At 35.9% G+C, this 8,296-nt stretch overlaps 1 non-coding gene across 1 annotated transcript; it reads left to right on the top strand.

The window, feature by feature from the left end:
- Positions 1-854: 854 nt before the first annotated feature.
- Positions 855-973, top strand: LOC138706868 (5S ribosomal RNA). Its single transcript, XR_011334114.1, has one exon. It is a non-coding gene; the product is annotated as a 5S ribosomal RNA (ribosomal RNA).
- Positions 974-8,296: the final 7,323 nt, after the last annotated feature.

The raw sequence follows: 8,296 nt of genomic DNA, 5'->3' as shown, positions 1-8,296 counted from the left end.
GGGAATCAGCAACCGGCCCTTTTAAGGGCCACAAGTTATTCATAACAGAGTAGATGAATGAAGAACAACAGCGGTTCCCACCGAGTGAAAATTTAAATAATCACCCCGATAACACTTCTAGTATAGATAATACATTATAGGCAGTCCATGGGAGACTTGGATCCACGAGGCAAATTCGTTTCCTTAATAGTTTCGTACGACTTATATGAGAGCGCGGTGTCATTCCTACTCACTTGGCAGCATTAATTGTTGAGGGAAAACAACTTAGAAGGTAACTTGTCGACCGCGGGCATAATCCTTCCGCAGGCCACTACTGAGAATCTGTGGACATACGGGTAATCTATCTTTATTGAAACTCGGGTTCATAACATACGACTGATACTTTATATATCTGTCACGTAATCCATCAAGAGACAAATGTCCCCCCCCCCCTAGTCAGTAGCGAGCTTCAGTCCATTCGTAGTAGCCGCCGGTGCAAGAAGTGAATTGAAGTTTGTGTGAAGTTCCGTAGTATGGCATGAAAATGATGTCGAAAATCCGACTACAGTTCCACAACCATGTGGTTGAAAGGAGGCTCCGCTGTTGAACAACAATCCACCTGTGGCTTAACTTAGAATGCCGACTAGCTGTTTTATTAATCCCGTGTCAATCCAGCAGTGTGTGACGTTGAAACGTAACCAAACTGCCGTTGATAGATAGATTTATCATCTATCCCAATGACATCCAACGAGCTTGGTAATTTAGGTACAGAGTCTAAGCAGGCAGTTTACGTGTGTGTGTGAGCGAGTGCAGGTTTTATCGAGTGCACCCCAATCCCATCGTCCTCAAGTGCCTACAGATTACGCAGTTTCATCGGCAACGGCCATACCATGTTGAAAATACCGGTTCTCGTCCGATCACCGAAGTCAAGCAACATTGGGCGTGGTCAGTACTTGGATGGGTGACCGCTTGGGAACACCACGTGCCGTTGGCGATTTTTTTTTTACGTCACTATTTCCAGCGTGTTCTAATAAGACTTATGGGATATTATGTTCCCTTCCCTATTCCAGCTATAGCTTGGATGATGACGCCGCTGCATAATTGTAGAGTAATTGATAATTCTTAAGTACTTGCAGCTCCGTATTGAAACTTATGACTGGTAGCATATTCATATGAGACGGTTCACTTCTCTGCGTTTTCTCGAAGAAGGGAATATGTATTCAGGGGATTGTGAACGTACCTCGCGCTCTCCCTAGAAGTTAGAGACATTTTAGGTAAAGAATGTAATATACTGTACATATATGGCTAATTAAAATCCCATTAGTTACTACATTTCAGTGGGTAGTACAAATTCCATAATGAAAATATCTCTGTCCTAGTAGTTGTATCCTTTAAAGAAGCTCGTTGTTTTCCCATGATGAAGGGCAGAACTTGGTCGGTAGAAATTTAAACAGACTGCATTATCAGACCAGGCGTTATTTCAATATCAGCGTTTAGTTTAGGAAATATAGCAATAGCGGAGTTGGGAGAAGTAGTTATAGCATGTACAGTAAGTATAAACAGTTCGCTGTACTGTACAGTGAATATAAATATTTGAATGTACGATGGCAAAACATCAGACATACAGTACGTAGCTCACATATCTTAAAAAATAAATAAATAAATAAAAATAAAGAAGACATTCTGAGGAGTGAGTGGAAAGTGCATATTATAATGAATATTTTTAACTCTCAGTTGACATTGAGAGAGAAAGCCATGCATCGGGGAACCGGTGACTGTTTTTGCGTTACCTTCTGCTATTGGCGTTGTTGGTTAGTAACGAATGAAAGAGGTAGGACGCGGAATCAAATGTCAAAAAACGATAGGGAAATAATAGTAACTGGTTGTATTTCGATCGAGCTCGGCGTGCTGATTCACCAGTGGGGTGTTTCACAAAGTTTACAATCTTTGGAAATTGTGAACTCTGTTTGTAAACTTCTGTTTCACAATCTTTGTTTGTAAAGGTGGACTGTACAAAGGAAATCAAATCTTTACGAATGAAATTTTGCGCTCTTTACAAGTGATATGTTTGTTTCACAACGAAGGAGTAATTTTACAAACGTGTAAACTAAACTTTACTAGTGAAGTTAGCACATTTTCTACAGTAGCCCTGTTGAAATAGCTTCTAATTGTGAATGAAAAAAATAAACACATATGTATAAAATCAATTTTATAGTAACAGGGTACCATTAAGAATTACACTGAAGCAGTTGTGATGTTATTGAGTAGTTCTAGCGACTCAGACGAAGATTTTGCATTTAGGCCTAACGTAGAATTTTCCGGCCACGTTCGTATCATTGTACGAATATTAATGAAAGGTTTCGAATGAATCCCGCGCTATACTTCAGAATACCGCGTTAGTTCTTATATACGAGGAACGTATTTAATAAATACTCGCACTTAAAGAAGAAAAACTTTGCACCGAAAACCAATCACTTAATAATGCAATGTCGGCATTACTTACGCAGTATTCTGAAGTCGTTCCGAATCCCATTTCGCTGTAATCTCTCCTACAAGATATGGGACATCACATGCAACATCTGAAAGGGAAAAGTGGTGCCCTAACCACAAAGCGAGAACTGCATTGGTTGCATAGTAGCTCTCAGTTCCCTGCGTTAGCAGATAAGAACGGAATTTATAAGATTACAGTGTGCAAAAGTTCACACATGGTAGTTGATGTTGTTACAAGATTGAAAAAACTCGAGGCGGGTTATTGATCACCGAATGTGCTTACTCGGGCAAAGGATTTTTATGCTCCTCCTGCTGGGTTCCCTAATGTTGGCGAGGTTATGGATGAAACAATAAAATATACTGATGGACCAGCAGAGAGCGAAGTTGATTTTAATGGATGGACATGTTAGCTGCTCTATCAACTGCATATAACTACGTGGGTCAAATCCATTATTTATCAATTATTTGAATGAATTTCGCGCTAACTTTCGTCAGTTAAGTCGTAGGCTAATTAATGCATTGGTATGCTCGACCAATTGCATGCCGCGAAACTCCGTTGTCGCCGATGTAGCAAAATCTAAATAAAATATATATAAAAAAATATAAACATGTCCATCGATAGTTCTAAAATTACAGCTACTTTACCTCTGATCCTTAGTGATTTTTGTAAACTGTCGTTGGCGATTTTGTTCAACCAATTATGCGTATTTGTAAGTTTGTTTCGCCGATTTTGTAAAGTTCGTTAAAACATACAAGTGAATAAGATTGCATTGTGAAACACAGTTAACAAGCATATGTAATATTTCCGTTGTTAATTGTATATTGTTAATTTGTAATTTGTTAGCGTTGTGAAACATGCCCCCATTTACCTTTAGAGGTAATATCTACATTAATATTTAGTTAAAATTTAAAGAAATTTTAAACGAATGGAAGCTGCATTTTAATTCACCCCAAATTACTATGTTCCCTTTCAGATTATCAGCTGTTGTTGTTGTTGTCGTTGTTGTATTGTAAGTTCTCACTTATTGTTAGCTAGCCGTACCCGTTCGCTCCGCTCCACCTGTTAGAAATAAATATAAAGTAATTACATAATTAAAATAGGACGACTGATCCATGGAACAACTTTTACAACAGCGCAAGATAATCTGCTTCGCATATTACCCAATTTTTTTTTAGCACTGCATTTATTGCATATATATTTTATGTATTTTAACACGATTCAATTGAGCATAGTTAAAATATGAATTATTAAAATAATGGATTGCCAAGCTAAAGTACTATTACTGCATACTAAATCAATACACTCTCGTTGTTCGTTAATTCTCTGAGATTAAAATGCGTGTACATAAATATTATTTTAAGAAATACAGAAAACGAATGTACAAAATAGCCTATCAAATTTTCTGTGCATAAGAAGCTATTTTAATCTTACCTGTCCTCGATTTACTCAGACGTTACTGTAATAACATTATAGCATTATGTCCATCTAGAGAAACTACAGTTTCCAATGGTGAAATAATAACTAATTATACAAATCAGTTAATTTACGAGCTTGTGATATTACTTCATACAAACACAGAAACATTCCCTGTAGGCTATGTTTAATAGCTTTCGATTGTTTGTTGATGTCCAAGGCCCCTTATAGACGAAGTCATTTGTTCTTAATTCATTGCACCGTCTTAGATAGCGTTATTTTAATTTTAAAACTCATTTATCTCATTAAATATCAGTCCTATCAAAATGTTGTAAAAAAATAAAACTTAACGGAAATCATTTTTAAAGGAACATCTGTTATGTAACATTTTTTCTCAAATATCAATAATAAGCGAGATATTTCGATTTATTTAATTAAGGCCCCCTTATAACCCCCCTTTTAAATAAAGTATTTCGAATGCCATATAGCCTAAAATCTAAGTTACAACAAACTTAATTTATATTCCAGTTTTCATATAAATCGGTTCAGCCATTATCGCGTGAAAAGGTAACAAACATACAGACAGACATACAAACAAAATTTTCAAAAATGCGATTTTCGGTTTCAGGGTGGTTAATTATATATGTTAGGACCAATTACTTTTGGAAAATCGAAACTTACCAGAAAAATTTCGGCTACAGATTTATTATTAGTATAGATAGTACGAGATACGACCGCAATTTTGTACGACTAGTGTAATGAAGGAATGCAAAAAATTATTTTGGAACTTTGCAATGTTAGTCTATCATTAAAATAAAATTAAATCTTAATTCGTCCCTTTTGCAGGAGTCTTCTTCATCCAGTATGTTGTTGGCTGATATGGAGGAGGAGGGGGGGGGGACATGCTCTAAAGGGATAAAATTTGCTTAGCAAATCGATATGGTGACTAACGCTTGCAATGCGTCATAGCTATAATTGTACTGCGCGGTAATTTCAGAGTAATAAGAGTTCAGTTCAGGGATCTGCTAATTTCTTCATATTGTGTTCGGCAATGGAATAGTACCGCAGTAGCATTAAGAGGTTTTTATAATTTGAACTGATATGTGCAGGTATATTGACCCCCCCCCCTCCCACCGCTGGCCGACGCGGACTGCAATGACAACAGTAAGCCACACGTCATACGTAAGCCTTTCTTCTTCTTCTTCTTCTTTGCTCGCCTGGCAAATACAGTCTTGGATTTCACATATTCAATTTTTCACAGTCCCAACTCCCTTGCATGGACGTGTTTTCACGTACCTTTAAAGTTTCTCCTCTCATTCATTCAGTCTATTCGCAAGCCTGAGGGTTTTCCGTGGTTTTCCCTAAGGAGCTAAGACAAATGTAGGGATGAGCCCAGAAAGAAAAGGGCATTCACTTCCTTAGACCCTGGTAACTGCTCTTTCTAGAGGAAGGAGGAGGAGAAAGAAACCCCCCCACCCCCACCGACGTGGACTGCAATGACAACAGTAAGCAACACGTTATATGTAAAGCCTTTATTATTATTATTATTATTATTATTATTATTATTATTATTATTATTATTATTTACAATGGGACTAAAGGTGGTGTAGATACACTATGTCAAATGTGCCACAATCTTTCCTGCAATAGAAAGACGAGGCGCTGGCCACTAGCAATATTTTACAACATGCTAAATATTGCAAGTATAAATTCATGGATAATTTATAGTTAGAAGAACTCAGAAAACAATATCAAGAAAACAATTCATTTTCCAATTGTGTGAAGAGCTGACAAAACCGTGGATGCAGCACCGCTTTGCACGTCCTACTTTACACCGATCTCTGCGGGCAACAATTGAAGAACATCTGAACATTGCTGTGCAACAACAATGCCAGGTAATGCAGCCAGATGGTGAACGTACTGTTTGCTATAAATGTCCTGCAAAGAAGAGGAGAATGATGACAACATTTTGTGGACTTTGCAAAAAGGGGTTCTGCAGAGAACATCGCGCTGTTGTTTGCACTAATTGTAAATAGGACAATAACATGAACGTAAAGACTTTATGACAAACTTAAAATTAAATGAACACTAATGGCTACGAAATGTGTAAAAGTTGTTAAATGTGTGATATTGAGTTGATTTCAGTTAATTAAAATGTGAGTAGTAAAAATTACGAATGCTTACCTTTAACATGAGTACAGTGATGATTACCTGTCTAGGGTTAAGTAGTCGCGTGGTGAGTTTAGGAATTCCCAGACCACCTCTAAGATTGTTTAAAATAAAGGTATTGTAATCGTACGTTTCTGTCTTTTGTCAATAGTAACGTTGACCTTTCTTTTTCGAGAAAACAAAATCTGTTGTACAGTTAAAGGTACTGAAATAGTAAGAAATTTTCTGAAATCCCCACGCGTTTGCAAGTGTAAGTCTCTGTTGTAACCTGTTGATTTACGAGAGACTGCGTGTGCTTTCGTACAGTGTTTCTAAAATGTGCAGTAACGAGTCAGAAATCATTGGAATGTAGTGTAGGTGTGTTTGTTATAACCGGGAATCAATCCGCAGTACTTGACCAATCAACTACGGGAAATATCAGAAAAATTGGCAGGAGTTAGCAAGAAAAACAAAGGTAAAATATCACGTGAACGAGCACCGATACCGAGCACTATGTACAATATACCCTAGAGAAAAAGACAAGAAAACAAAAGTCAACCGCTGCAAGTGTTACGAAGTGGTGTGTGAAACATATAATGAAGAATGTCTGCGGGAAGCGCATCTAGTGAGATAAAGGGTGAAATGGAGGATTCTGCTAAAAATAAAGAAAGGAAGAAAAATGTTTACAGTTAATACAAGTATTGTTTTCTCTTGTGGGTTTATGTTTAGTATAATAGATGTGTGTGTGTGTGTGTGTGTGTGTGTGAAGTGTCTGAAAAAAGTGAAAAAAATAACAGGTCTGTAATAATAATAGTTAATAATTCTGTAGTTCACTGCAAAAACTGTATAGCCATAAAAGGACAGATGATAATAACGTTGTTATCTTATTCTTGCTGCTGTGTAAGCCTAAGTTTCCACGTGAGGGATAGAAGAGACATGACAACATATAGCATTACAATTTGTTTAATGTGTATAAATTTCTTTAATACTGATTTTTCTCAGAACAAGCTGTGTGAGGGTTAAAGAGTTCTTGCACTGAAGCTCAGAATTATTTATTATTATTATTATTATTATTATTTTATATTTATTATTATTATTTCTTATTTAATGATGTGAACAATAAAACTGAAAAATAATATCGTATAGGTTGCCAGGAACATTGTAATATGTTATTTGTATTTATATTCGTAAACTAAAAATGTCGTATTGTACATTACGTTACTGTCATCATTCGTTTGTAACGTGTGTACTCACCTTTAGAGGAAATCTAAATTCGTGTCGTTCGCTTGCTCTTGGAGCCCTAAATTCGGAACTTGCCTACGCCGTCAACCTAGCCTTCCGACCAGCTAACCCTGCCACAAGCCCTTGCAGTTGCTCACTTCCTCAACCTAAATTACGCGTTTCAAAATTATTAATCAAGATTCTTCGTAGCTAAAAATCTAGCTGTGTGTTGGCCTGGGCTGTAAATATATATATATATATTCCTTACATAAATGAAATTGAATTGTTGTACATTTTCAGTGTTACAGAATAATAGTTTTGTTTAAATAGTGAAAAAAAAAAAAAAGTGAAACTAATGTGTTAGGCTACGAGCGGTAATGTTTTGTATAAGAACTGCTTAGTCACTGAATTTAATGATAGGTCAAATTTTTTTAGTGAAATAGTAACAAGTGTTAGGGTTGTATATTAAATAAGTTTAAATGTGTAATGGTCTTTACAAGAAGGTAGTAATTAGTTATTGATGAGAAAAGGGGAATGAAGTTAAATGTAGGAATAGTTTTAAGTGTATTTGTGAATAAGAGAAGTGAATTAGGACAAGAAATGAATAAATTAGAATGATGGTTAGGTGAAAGAGAAGGGACATGAAAGACATAGTAAAAGAACAGACTTCATGAGTCACATTACGTCTGTGTTAAAGTTGTAAATAGTGTAATTAAAAAAGATTGCTCGCCCGAATACAGAAATGTGAAGGGTCAGCAGGACAGAGTATTTGAGAATCAAATCATATCATATCATAATATATATTCCTTACATTCATGTTAACAACCCTTAAATGTGCAAAACTTCATATCTCACACTAGTTTATTAAAAAAGGTCGGACTGTAAAGAAAACAACTATCTCAATTTTCATATTTTAAGATTCCCTGCAGATTATACAATTTCATTTATACCACTTAGGATGTATTCATTAAGGATACGCTAATTTTTAATGAAACTTTTATTTATAAGTATAATATCAACTTCATCATCTAAGATTTTAAATTA

Source organism: Periplaneta americana, chromosome 9 (genome assembly GCF_040183065.1).
Source record: "Periplaneta americana isolate PAMFEO1 chromosome 9, P.americana_PAMFEO1_priV1, whole genome shotgun sequence".
In the NCBI taxonomy this organism is placed as follows: Eukaryota; Metazoa; Arthropoda; class Insecta; order Blattodea; family Blattidae; genus Periplaneta; species Periplaneta americana.
Note: the sequence above shows the minus strand (reverse complement) of the source record. Positions and strands in the feature narration are given on the sequence as shown.